We start from the raw sequence: 14,182 nt of genomic DNA, 5'->3' as shown, positions 1-14,182 counted from the left end.
CGCAGTTCGAGATTCGCAGTGCCAAACCATCTCGAACAAGCCTGGTGCGTTTGTGTGTGTCGCGCTAGCGTTGCTGGGCAACATGAGATGTATACAGTGATGTAAGATCTGTCTCTGTGATGGCTCTCTAGCCTGTGGAAAGGCAAACCGGTTCTTTGAAAGCTCGTCAGTCGAACCAACTCCGAACCGGCAATAGCTCTAGCCCAGAACCAGCACCTGGTTCTTGTTGGTGGAAAGGGGTAATTGAGTATACATTCAGCAGCTTACCCTCCTAGATACATTACAGTGTGTGAACGATGCCAATATGTGGAGGTCAGGGACTCATAACAGGTATTTAGGCCTACAAACATTTCTCTAAACAGTGGTTCTCAACCCTGGTCCTGTTTAACACTTTACAACAAGTGGATTTCAGGGAAAAACTTATAGATTCAAAAATGACTGAAACAGGGACAAAACACCCAGATTTATGGGAACCAAATATTTCCATGAGAAAAATTCCAACCCACATTGGCATTATGCCTATTTTCTCAACATCAGAAGGGAAGTTTATGACCTAAAAAACAATTTAGTCACCGATTATGTAGCAAAACGTAATACTGCACAAAATGAATAAAAGAAACTCTTTATTTACCGCTGTAAAATCCCTTGTAAGTTCTGAGAGTCCGAGGGAGATATGGTGAACTACCTGACGTTTGCTGGAGTTGGGTGATGGAAAACCCCTCGAACACACAGTTCTGCTTCCTCCAGCAGTGAACAATGAAGTGAGGTGAAGAGAGAGAGCTCAGTGTTCACTTTTCTCGAGAAACCCACATGAAGAAAATGAATTCACTGCAATGCCAGAGTAGGATGGCCTCCCCACACAGGTTCTTTCCCGGCACTGCCTAAACATCTTATGGAGTTTTTTCCTTGCCAAAGACTAGCTCTTATGCCGCATTCTAGCGCTGTCAATCTTCCTCTATAATACTATTCGAATTCCATTCCTTATTTTATGTAATATTCGAATAATATTCGAATATTAAATGCTCAAATTTATCCTATTATTAATATTTACGACATTACACATTCTTATGGATCGTCAATGCCACTATAGCCTGTGGTTGTTGTTACACGTTCGGCCCACTAGAGGGACATCTAACATTACTACAATAAACATTTAGGGGCTGTTTACACCTGGCCACTTCATGCGTTCTCTCAGATCGAATAGCTGTCTTATAATATTAAAATGATTCCATTTACACCTGGTCACATAAATGTGTTTTTGCAAAAACACATTTTCCGATTTTCAATTTTCGCGCTATACAGATGTGATGAAGTGCACGTCACTGAAAGCAACAGATTTGAGCTGCATTTTATTGATCATAGGCTAATTTCAAAATCAGCAAAGACAGCAATAAGGGAGAACGGCAACAGCCCTGGTAATATCATTTCATTCCTTTACTTTTAATAAAGATGGTAGTGTTAAGCGTCTGCAACTTACTTTTGACGACTTGCGATAGATTGCGGCGCGTTGGCTTGATGAATAGGGCTCAGATCTGAGGTGATGTGATCGTCATATCGCGTCGGAAGTTCCGCGAGTCTCCCGCATATTGATAGAGTCTCCCTGATGGCCGCAAATTAGTTAAAATCTCCCGGAATCCATGCAACATATAGCGCGCGGCGCGTGTATGGCAGAGGGAGTGAACGAGACCTTGCGAATGTGCCACGCGAAAGCTAGTCCCGCGCTCTCCTATTGTTAATAAGAAAGCGACAAGGGGCCGTTTACACCTGGTCACTTCGGAAGTATTTTTATTTTTAAATACATATAAAAGCAATATTCGAATAGTAACTTTAGCATTCGAATAGTATTGAGTTTTTTAATATTCGAATTATATTCGAATTTCGGAATTCGTTCCAACAGCCCTACCGCATTCAGACTACACAATATTTGTGTCTGCTCATCACTGTGACAGATTTTGACTCCTAAAAAATTGTGATTTGTGGACATAAAAAAAGATGTACGAAACACCTTCCATTTTAGAAAATTGAAGCCACCAATGTCCCAATATGGCGCTGGAATCTTGCCTATTTAATACTAAATCCAGTACTTTCTGGGTTGCTTAAGCGTGTCTGCTATCGTTCTCCAATATTTATCTCGAGGTCGTCCCTCGAGGAAACATATTAAATGCAGAAGTATTGCTTCCATTTCATAATTCCACCCAGCAGATCCAATACCATCGTCTCTCTTTGGTTTCGAATGTTTGAAAGTTGTTTCTGGAGGAGCTTCTGTGCTCCTATTGGTCAACTTCACAGATGAGGACCGATAATGAAACAAGCTAGTATATCGTTCATCATGACGTCGTAGGCTTCACCGTCGGTTGTTGTCCACTATGCCACACTATATAAGATAAAACTACTGATTCCGGCATCCCAATGCCATTGTCCAATTACCAATCATTAATGCATGCCTAGTTAGACAATATAAAAAGTGCTATGCATTCAAATCACTTGACTTGAATTAAGACCGAAGTAGCACAACCTATCCAGAGCTTTCTGCTGCAGCTCGAACTAAATGGGTCAATCTCAAAATGTTTTGGCTGCAGGATCAGATCAGGTCTGAATTTGAGTAATGTCAGTGCAACAGTCAGTCAGTGGGCTGCTAATCAGAATCACCCACACATGCTAATGCTACAACATCCCACACATGAGCCCACACACACAGCTAGAGAGACCACTCACAAACAAAACCCTTCTTTCTGTCCCTGTCCAACCTGGAAGTAAGCTGTCTTCTGTGAACATGCAAGACGTCTGATTGAGTATCCGTTTAAGGTGAATCACTAGAAGAATAACAGTGCAGTAAACAACTATTTGTGCTACAAACCAGTATGTCTATGATTGTCATAAATTAAAATACTCAGGTATGCACTAGGCGTATACCAAGCAGCATAGAGGACAGTTTTGTAAAATATCTAGACAGACTGGAAGCATTACAGTCATGTATTTTTGAGTGTTGAAGATTTACCGACAAAGGGTCGTCTTGTGGCACCCTATCTAATTGGCATTGGGAAGTTTTTCTTTATAATGAAGTAGTCTGTATTTAATAAATTGTTTTTAACACATAAATGTCATTTTCACTTCCACACATTGACTGAAAAAAACGTCGATTATGTACGAAAACGAAACGAAATTTTCGTAATTCCAAGAAAACCAACAAGTCTCTGACTAATAACAGAAACTAGAGATTCAAAGAGTCGAAACCAGCATCTTTCGACTTGCGTCTTGCACACCCATGTTCTGGATTTGTAAAACACAGCTCAGCTGGTTTGATCAGGGTATTATCCAGAACAAGCTTATTCATTGACCTCGTTTATCATGTGCTTTTTTTGCTGACATATTTAGTGGGCATGCTCACATCTCTCCACTGACAGCAGCAGGAGTTCTTCCTGACCCATTTCTGTGGTCCTCATTTAAGAGTGTTTTGCTCTGATCAGTCACAAAAGCAGCTCTATAATCGCTCGGATTGAATGGAGGGGTGAAGGCCTTCCTAATGGCAGAGGCTCTGCAACCCGGCAAAGAAAAACCACAATTACAGAGATCCTCTTGAGTAAACCTTTGAAGACCTATCCCAAGCTCCATGTTGTCAGGATTGGCACACTCTTATTTTCCGTCCAGAACCTTTGGACAACTCTCCTCGCAAAGTCAGGACTTTAATAGTTGAGGAGGATCTACGCCTTCAGATTTGTGCCTATGGGAGCAATCTCGAGCTCTTTAACAACTGAGCTGCATCTATTGCAGAGAAATGCATCAGCTCCAACAGAGCCTGAGCTCTGATTTCATTCCTGATTATTGTAGGAATATGACCATCAGTAATGGTAACAAAATTACATTGCTAAGGCAACAGACAACTGGAGACAGCGCTGCTAGATATGGAAAGTATGTGCTGACTAGGGTTGGGTATCAAGAATCGAGTATCGATTGGAACCGAGACTAACTTTTCGTTTTTCCCGGAATCGTTCAAAAGTTCAAATTTCGATTCCTAGTTTCGATGTTCACAGTCCGCTGAGCGGAAGAAGAAACCGCTGAACAACACCAATGAAGAAGCGTCTACCAGAAGTGTTGGCATAACCACGCGAGTCGAACATGCTTACGTCAGCGATCCAAAGTGTGGCTTCACTTTTCTAAAAATAACGAAATCTTGGTAAAATGCAAAATTTTTGACAAAAGGAGTATTTTTACAGAAGGAGTATTTCCTTCAGAAAGGATTATTTCCTTCAGAAAGGCCGTTGGTTAGCAAGGTTAGCTAAACTTTTTTGACCCTGCCTCTTAAAAGAATCGGAATCGAGAATCGTTAGGAACCGGAATCGAAACAAGGAATCGGAATCAGAATCGTTCAAATTCAAACGATACCCAACCCTAGTGCTGACAGACATTTATCTCAGGGACTGGAGCAAGGGAAAGTGTCACCATTAAAACACCACTATGGGCATGGTGTGCACAAATATTCGATCTGTAATTTTTATTCGAAAAAATAAAAATTACCGGCCGTAATTACCGTGAATCCATAATAAATCCCAATCACTAACTCGAAATTATAATTAAATGCACTGGGTGGCGCTGTGGAACATGTTAACAAGTTGTTTGTATTTGATCACATAATGTTGTGGACTGCCTCACGAAGTTTGCAATTACTTGAAAATTATCTTACTACATGATCTTGCAGAATGGAATTAATTTAGATCAAATTAATTAATTAATCCGAGTTATAATATCCAAAGATATCATACTGAACGTGAAGTTAGCATGTTTTCGCTGGGTTGTCACGAGTTTCCTTCGGGCACTCAGACTTTTCCCAAAATCCAAAGATGTTAGCCCTGTGATGGACTAGACATTCATCCAAGCTGATCCTCACAATCCTACAAGAGTTTGAATGGATGCAATGTGGTAAATGGCTACTTACTTGCAGGCTAGGCTAATGGGATTGTTCAAATAGTGGCTAATGGATCACTCTTTGTGGGGAGCAGAAACCCACCAGTGCTGAACCTTAACCACTACACCTCAACGTGCTCCTTTGTTGTTCCATTGTCTCTGCTTTTATCCACCTTTATGTCCTTCTCATGACACAATCTTATCTTTCAAATACAGCTGATTCACCTCAGTAGGGTTTGCAAACCACAAAGCCTCTGTAAAGGAGCCACATCTGTCCTGTCAGCCTGACAGTAAACATTTACTCATTGAAACAAGTCTGGTTACAGTCAAAGACACTTCTCTTAGGCGGTCTCACCATGTGTGCTTTAGCCGAATCATAGTTCCACTTCAATCTAGGACAGGACGATTAATCGAAAAGTAATAAAAATTCAGAACCTCTAAGTGACGTCATTTTCGCAATCTCGGTTATTTCGTGGGGTTTTAACGCCATTCCAAACTAATGTGCTTATTGTAACGCACACAGACAGTAACATTAAACTGTGAAACACTTGCATCATCAATGCGAGTACCACAGTGAGTACTAGCGGCAGCGGTTTACTATGGTAAGAATGTAACACCTCGGGATTTAAAATGCGGCAAATTTGTATCTTCTTTGGATATTTATTTCTAAAATGTAACGCATTGCACATTCCTTACCTCCGGAAGGTTGACCCCACGACGGAAATACTGAGAAACTGCATTCTCTTGGATGTATTGTGCCATTGTTCAAAGTACTTGACTCACTTTAATGTACTGGGCACCAGGTCTGACCTGCTGAAAAAGACAGCATTTCCAAGGCCAGCGTGGGACTTCTTGGCGAATGAACACTGATATGATAGTGGGCAGAAAATTGATGACTGAACTCCATAAATCAATCCAACTATGCTCTGGATAAAAAGAGACAATGCCTTTCTTCATGGGGCTTTTCTGCCTGAGTTTGGCTTCAACTAAATATTGCTTCAGAAATCCCTTATAATAAACATTCCTGTAGTGCCTGGAATCAAGAATCACTCTAGGCTCAAGCCAACCACCTATTTTCTGTCCTTCTGAACACGAACCAGTCAAATTAAAGCCCCTCCTATACATGTAATATCTCTCAAGCTGATGATCAGCCAGTGAGTGCTAGATATAGCAGAAAATGAACAAATGACTGCGTGAAGGAAGGCAGAAGCCATGTGCCACTAACCTCACATGTCCTGTGAACGCTCAACACTGCAGAGAGTTTTTAAGTCCACAAATAATCTATTTTAACCACTCAATATGTAGGACAGTTCACATTCCAGGCACTTGAATTCATTCCACAGCAAAGAAAATATAACTTGGCGCACTAAAATGGAAACGTCACAAAAGTATCAACACCCTGCCAAGTAGCCATTTCAGTATTAAAGCGAACTGACCTGATTCCCGCAATCTTCAGTGAAATGTATATGTCCACTTCTGCTCACTCATCAAAACTCTCTCATTCATTATCCAAAGGTAAACTCAAAGCAAACACCCGATCCAGGTGAGAATTGGCAGTCGAGTATGACAAGGACAGATGTTGGCTACATCAGATCAAGAAAGAGGAAGACACATTTCACACACTGCTGACGGTCCTTTCCATCCCACACTCCGTCTCTCTCTCTTCCCTTCTCTCTCAGACGTCATCATAAACAAGGATTGCCCCATCTAGTGGTCATTCTCTGCTCTTTCTTGCAGACATCCACTTCTAATTTCTTCAAGGAGATACACTGGCCACAAGAGGGATCTTGTTACTTGGCCCAAGTTGCAGTACCAACCAACAGGACAATGAGAATTTTTTTTGTCTCTTTACAGTCGCAAATTTAGTCTAGTATAGCCAGAATCTTTACCATCAACAATAAATCTGGTCCACAACGCACATTTAATGTTATTCTGTAAAAACCTCTCAGGAAGAGACCATCCCACTGACATACAAACTAACCTGCAGTTTGCTTATTTAAGGCATGTACTTTCTATTATAGGGACAGTAAACCCAAACAAATAAAAATTCTGTCATCGCCTGTTTGACTCTTTCTTCTGTGAAACATAAAATAAGGTATTTGGAGACTATGGAAGTCAATGGTCACCAAAACTGTTTAATTCCCAACATTCTTCAAAATATTTCCCTTTGTCTTCCCCAGAAGAAGGATTCCTGGTGTGGAATGACATGAGTGCAAGGAAATTAATAGTTGAAATGAAGTCGTTATTTTTTGCCACAAAAAGTGTTCTCATCGTTTGATAAACTTAAGATTGAGCCACTGTAGTCACTTGGACTATTTTAACGGCGTCTTTAATAACTTTTCGAGGCCGGCAAGTTTCAACCCCTCAAGAAGCCTATGGACTAGTATACAGGAGTGATCCAGCTCTCAGATTTAATCAAAAATATCTTAATTTGTGTTCCGAAGATGAACGAAGGTCTTAAGGGGTTGGAACAACAGGGTGAGTAAATACTGACAGCATTTTCATTTTTGGGTGAACTATCCCTTTAAGATTGCAAGTCAAAGTAAAGTCAAGTCATTCTGTTGTAACGGTCAAGTCAAGTCATACTCTGTCAAGTCAAGTCGCAACTTAGTCAGACATACCAAGTCGCACACAGGCTAGTTTTACACATGTTTTAACTCTGGGGCTTTTACTTTATTTAGACACAGAGGGCTGATGGGTTACAAATAAATAAATAAAATATCATTAAGAAGCACTTTAAATGCTCTAAAATAAAAAATAAATTAAATGAACACAAGTAAACAAGAATTAATGAAACTTTTCCCATCTTGTAAAAAAAAAAAAAAACTAAATTAGTAAATTCTAAATTAGTACTGTGTGCCAAAGTTTGTATGTTCTTACTCTAAATATCCAGGTGATTTGATCCCATAAAACAAAATATTATATGGAAATTTTAAGAAAACAAATCTAATAATTTTAATGATTTAAACCCGGCTATTTTTTAATACGTGGGTCGTTACAACTGACGTTCTCAACTGCTTTCTATATTACTTTCTCCCGCCCGCAACATTTATGTTTCGTTCCGCTCCCGCCCGCAAAGACTTTTTCTGTACCTCCAAATACTTTCAAGTTAGCCTAAGTGTCACCACCATACACATCAGCATAAATGCTCCAGATAAATTATTTCTTAAGCATTAACACACAAACCATTGTTAAAACATAAAAGCAAGTGTGCATGGTTTGGCATGACTGTGTGAGTGCTCCCTTAATAATGCCTAAAAAGCTGACAGTTCATCGCGGTCTCACACATCTGTTATTATCAATGAACTTTGTCTGTTATAATTAGGGGATTTGCCAACATACAGGATTCAGCACTGAACAAAAAGTCTGTTTTGACTTGAGCGGTGAGGGGAGTCTATCGTAAATGCTTCTGATTGGCCATTGCGTTCAAGAAAACAACACACATGTCTGTGATTGGCTACATCGCTCAATGCTTTATTCTAGGGCTGGGTAATAAATATCGATTTCTCGATATTAATCGATTCTTGAGATTTAAGAATCGATATCGGTTCGTAAAAATCAGAATCGATTAATATCGAGAAATCGATATTTATTACCCAGCCCTAGAATAAAGCATTGAGCGATGATTAGTCATCCTGTTTCATTTGAATGAATGGATCATTGTATCGCGGCTGCGCGCATTCAAAAAAATCGCAATAATCTTTGTCCTTTGTTACTATTGATATGAAACAAAGTCTCAATTTTCAAATTACGTCCATTTTCTTTAGAAATTCAAAAACATAAATAGCGTTTTGTCGCTGTGGCGTGAGATCGCTCTGGAGAAGCAGCAGCGCTGATCTCTCTTCCGGCTTAATAATACCAGTCACAGCTCGAAATAAACAAGAATGAGCATCTGAAAGTGTGTTAAAAGACTTATCGAAATCCGGATCATGTCACATTGATTCGCTCAATCAGCGTTTCAACCGTGGAAAGACGTCAGTTAAACAGCTTGTAATCAATGTCATCATCATATTTACCTCAGAAAACCCACATAAACTCGTTAGTCAGCTAGAAAAAAATAACTCCAGAGAGGAGCATTTTGCTAAATATATACACCATATTACATGCATTATAATCTTAATGTTCTTCAATATTTAATGCATATTTGAATAAATCTGGCAAGTTTTTATGACAGCCACCATTTAAATGTTTGTATTTGATATAATCTTCTTATTATAAAAATAAATAAAAGTGTAATTTAAGTGATTCATTCATTATTACCTTCATATTAGGCTAATGAAGCCTAGTAGGCGACAACTAGTCTCCCATAGTTTACAGCATTAGTTAAGAGATTTAATTCCCTTATTTAAAAAAAATTGCCATTTATTGTAACTGATATCCAAAATAATCGATATTGGATCGAAATCGAATCGAAATTGAATCGAATTGTGAAATTTGTCTCAATACCCAGCCCTACTTTATTCTCCCTCAACCCGCACACACAGAGTGCATTCCCGTCTGAGCTCCCTCTTATGACAACAATTGAAATTTTTTTTTTCCACAAGTCATTTCAAGTAAATAGGTACAAGTCCGAGTCAAGTCTAAAGTCACAAGGAGCAAGTCTAAAGTCAAGTCGAGTCTTTTCAGAGATCTAGTCAAGTAATTCCAGTCCAGTCCAAGTCCAGAAAATTGCGACTCGAGTTAAGTCATATGACTCGAGTCTCCCAACTCTGGCAAGTAGCCTAAATCATGATATAATTGCATTTTTCTTTGTAACCTAGGCTATCATTTCGGTCTTAAATCAATCGTAACTCATAAATCCACTCGAAGAGCAACACATCATGGTTTATGAAGGGTTGTGTTCATATGACAAAGGAAACGTCATCAGAGTCACAGTGTCATCACTATTTCAGTAGTATAACGGGAATATAACCATGACGTAGGTCAAACAGTAAAGTAATTTTTGAGCCCACTGTATAAAGCTCCTCTAATCCGAGAGACTTGTAATAGCATAGTGATCAAGGCCTGAGATCATCATTGAAATGCTTTTCCTGGAATCGGCCAGCCTCGGCGTGTCCTGAGAGGCCCTTAAATCAGATCTCTGAGGTGGTGGCACAGTTCTGTGTCACGCACATGCTTTCATTATCACACAACTCACGAGTCTGAGCGAAAGCCAGGGGATCGAGGCGGCCGGTATCAGCCAAAAATAACACGAGCAACAATTAGAGATGTTTCAAGGCTTGTGTGTGGAATGCGGACCGGTTTATTTTCATCGTCGGCCCAGCTAAAGGATCATGAGGCACCGGAGGATTTCTCAGCAGATCTGTGAGGGGAAGGCCCAAACTCATGGCCGATGTGCTGAGCAAACATCCTGAAGCTCTGCAGAGTAAACATCCTGCCGTTCATGTGCGCAAACCAAAGCGTACAGGAGAAATCTGATGAGTAAACACCACATATGACTACAAATCCTGACTGAGGCCGAGACACGCCACATAAAGTTAGGCCAACCTGTGATGACACATACTGGGGGGAAATGTAAAAATACTACTTTCCGGTAGACTAACGATGTTAGTCGATGAGATAAAACTTAGTCTACCAAATTATATTTGGTCAGTTATTGCAGAAAGAAACTCCATAGGAAGTTGTGAAATCACAAAGGTTTAATTTTATTTAATTTATTTATTCTGAAGCAATACTTTCATCAGTGTTCAGTCAGCTTTGACATTTAAATCTGCATATTTATGATATTTGAACCTTTATAAAGGGTATTTGTCCCCAAATCGTTTTAATAATATACTTCCTCTTTATTAAAATCACAACTCATGTAAAAGCTTCAGAGACTAAACTTTGTTGTTGTTTTTTTTTTTTGTCAGGGCTAGGCCTACATGTCGTGACTATTTGCACAATAAGGTGCAAATTATTTGTTCTTAGTGCAAGTAGTATTTATTGCATTAAGTGAAATTAACCTGTCATGTTATGTCTGGTTTTCAACGCTTATTATCTTATATAACAGTCTTATTGAGATCCGAAAAAGAAAAATCACTTTGAAACTCAAATGAAGAAACCCTGGAGTGAACCGGTGGATTATTCAGAAGACAAGTCTTCGTTTTCAAGTAGACGTCGAGCTTTAAATTCCATGTATTTCTCATGTGTTCTCGTGTATGTCACGTCTTTAAACAAGCTACAATAATTTACTCTGCGATTTTTCAAAGTGTTGATTTTTACACGAAAATCAATGGCCGTCTATTTTTGACCCCAACGCATTCGATGTAACCAACATTTGTTTCCGTAACATGATGTGACGTCAGCTTATAAAAACAAGCTAATTGTGTAGTAATTTAGGGCTGGGTAAAAAAAATATTGATTTCTCGATATTAATCGATTCTCATTTTTACGAACCTATATCGATTCTTAAATCTCAAGAATCGCGCATCCCATCCAATAAATAGCAATAATCGTTGTGCTTTGTTACTATTTATACTAAAGAAAGTCTTAAATTTCAAATTACGTAAATTTTCTTACGAAATTCAGAAACATAAATACCTCTTCTGCCTTAATAATACCAGTTATGGCGCGATATATACATGAATGAGCATCTGAAAGGGTGTTAAAAGATAGAGTACAACTTATCGAAATCCGCATCATGTCACATGGAATCGATTATAATTAGGGCTGTGAAACGATTAATCGCGATTAATCCTATCCAAAATAAAAGTTCGTGTGTGTAGTGTGTATAATTATTTTGTATAAATACACACACATGCATGTATATTTAAGAAATATATTTGACTTATATATTTATACAAAATTAATATTATACATAAATATTTGATATATTAATAACACATTTTTCTTAAATATACATGCATGTGTGAGTATTTATATACACAAAATAATTATACACACTACACACACATATTATAAACACAAATTTTTATTTTGGATGCAATTAATCGCGATTAATCGCGATTAATCGTTTCACAGCCCTAATTATAATTGTTCAACATGGCATCATGACATTGCGTAAACATACACGCTACTTTCAAGTCAAGTGTCGTGTTATCTATACGCATTTTGAGCTATCCGCGTGTATGTCAACGCCAAAACGAACCGTCATTTTTTGCGTGTATGTCTACGCCGTTAAATGTCCGAGCGAAACAAAGCAAAATGTCGATCTACATCTGGGAAGCGATATTTTTTTCCTAGGATGGTAGGGGAAGACTCATAAACGGTATTAACCCCAGTGATGGGTAGGTTTAGGGACGGGCTTGGGGTCGCTGAAAAGCGATTATGCGTGTTGTAGCCACAATTGAAATGTTTACATTTCATTTAACTTTCTTATTATATAAATAAATAAAAGTGTAGGCTAATTTAAGTATCTGTAAAGCGACAAATCAGTTATTTTTCCCTTTAATAATATAGTTTACAGTATTAGTTAAGAGATTTGTTTTCCTTGAGAAAATTTGCAATGTATTGTACCTATTATGCAAAAATATTCTCTAATCGGAATCGGATCGAATTGCAAACTTGTGAATCGAAATCAAATCGAATTGTGAAATTTGTGTCAATACCCAGCCCTAGTAGTAATGCACTTACAATGGAAGTCTATGGGGCATAAAACTTGTAGATTTGTTAAATGGACTCTAGATCATAAAGTCAATGAAATCATCAAGTGGATGAACCTGTAATCCTGCATTACAGGTGTAATTCCAGTGGGTGTACTTTGCTTAATTCTGATGCAATGTCTCGACTTCTGTAAATGTAAACAACTTTTACTTGATTATATAAACCGAAGGATGAAGGCTTGATATTATGTTTTGTGATCGTAAACAGCATGTCAGATGTATTAGAAAAAAACATCTGTGTCCTCAATCTCTCCATCATCTACTGATGGTGTGAACAGGCACACGGCCAACGTCCCACATGCCCTTCTTCACCTGATGAACACAGCGCTCAAGAACGCAAGACGGGAAGTCACGTGACCACGGCGGTCACAAACACAACCAACAGACAGGAAACTGAGCAGAGCTGAGAGAGAAATAAATCAATAACATCCTATTTGCTCAACTCAAACGTCAGGTCACAGACACGTTAATGATATTAAACTGCACTGCGTTTCCCAAGATCCTCAGCTGAGATGAATGCTTCTTCAGGGTTCAATGTGAGGTGACATTTCCTGCCGAGTCTCTTTCTCAGAAGGCCGTTATACGGTCCACACCCTCACTATGGGTGTCTTAACATCCGTTCAAATAGGTTATCAAACATTTGTGTTAACCAAATTGTGAAATTTGAAAAATCTGATGATTTATTTCAAACAGATTAATATAAATACCAATCAATATTGGTGCAGTCAGTGCTGATTTGAAATTTACAATGCTCAAGCTTATTGTCACATCTTCAGTACACAATACACTACAGTGTTGGATGGTTGGAGATAGATAGAAAAGGGTGTTGCTATGTGGTTGGTTGCTAGTGTAAATTTAATTGTTAAACCCAACGGTTGGATTTGTCCATAATTGACCCAAATCTATTGAAATACTCCAGCATTTTTTGGAGTGCAAGAAATGCGCAAGCACAAATGTAGACTATTGTGCTTCGTTTTGTGTTTGGTGTCCAAAATGGCTTCTGTTCAAATTGGTTTCTTTTGTAGGTGGCTCTTGGCCAAAATAAGTCGTCGTACACTTACTGTATATAGTCAAAAGTCTGTCACATTGAGATCTCAGCATTCCCACAGAAAACATCCCAACCCCCTCACTGAACCCAGACAGCTGAACCACATTCCTCAGCGACAGACAACAAGTGTTACAAACACACACTACTACAGCATGTTACTGCTAAATATCCAACTTCAGAAACTCAGTTCACTGTGTGTAGTGACGTCAAGTCGTGGATTCTTGCTCTGAAATGAAGAGTTGGTTCAGACAAGTCGAAGCCTGTTTGAGTCACACTAGTAAGCAGACGAATGAAACAGGCAGAAATGTGAGGACAAAGCCAGGGATTTCTTTGCAGCTCAAATATCAGAAAGCATTAACTGAGATGTTTGCACATAGGAGGATCATGAAACGATAAAAGGCATTCATCTCTCTTTAAAACCAGAGGCCTTTCATTCGCCATGATGAATAATTCAAAACTGCATACACTACAAAGAAGAGATGATGGACAGCTCACATATGAGGGAGTATTGTTGTTGTCAGCATAATACCACACTCATTCTCAAGAACAGCTTACAAATAAGTATCTGAATATCCTCAAAGTAAGGTAACTAACATGTAGAAATAAGACAATAGTTTATTTATTTATA

The 14,182-nt window shown here is 38.7% G+C and overlaps 1 protein-coding gene across 3 annotated transcripts in view; it reads right to left on the bottom strand.

Moving 5' to 3' along the window:
- Window positions 1-14,182, bottom strand: part of cyth1a (cytohesin 1a) — a 92,856-nt gene that overhangs the window by 31,163 nt on the left and 47,511 nt on the right. The window contains exon 1 of one of the 3 annotated variants that reach the window (XM_089128908.1): window positions 6,339-6,523. The exons of the other annotated variants lie outside the window; for them this stretch is intronic. The gene's annotated coding sequence lies outside the window, so the exon portion shown is untranslated. Of the gene's footprint in view, window positions 1-6,338; window positions 6,524-14,182 lie in introns of those variants that run through there. 3 annotated transcript variants of the gene reach the window in all.

This window comes from Pimephales promelas, chromosome 3, assembly GCF_988280905.1.
Source record: "Pimephales promelas chromosome 3, fPimPro1.hap1.1, whole genome shotgun sequence".
Taxonomy (NCBI): domain Eukaryota; kingdom Metazoa; phylum Chordata; class Actinopteri; order Cypriniformes; family Leuciscidae; genus Pimephales; species Pimephales promelas.
The sequence above is the reverse complement of the archived record's forward strand: the minus strand, read 5'-3'. Positions and strand labels throughout refer to the sequence as shown.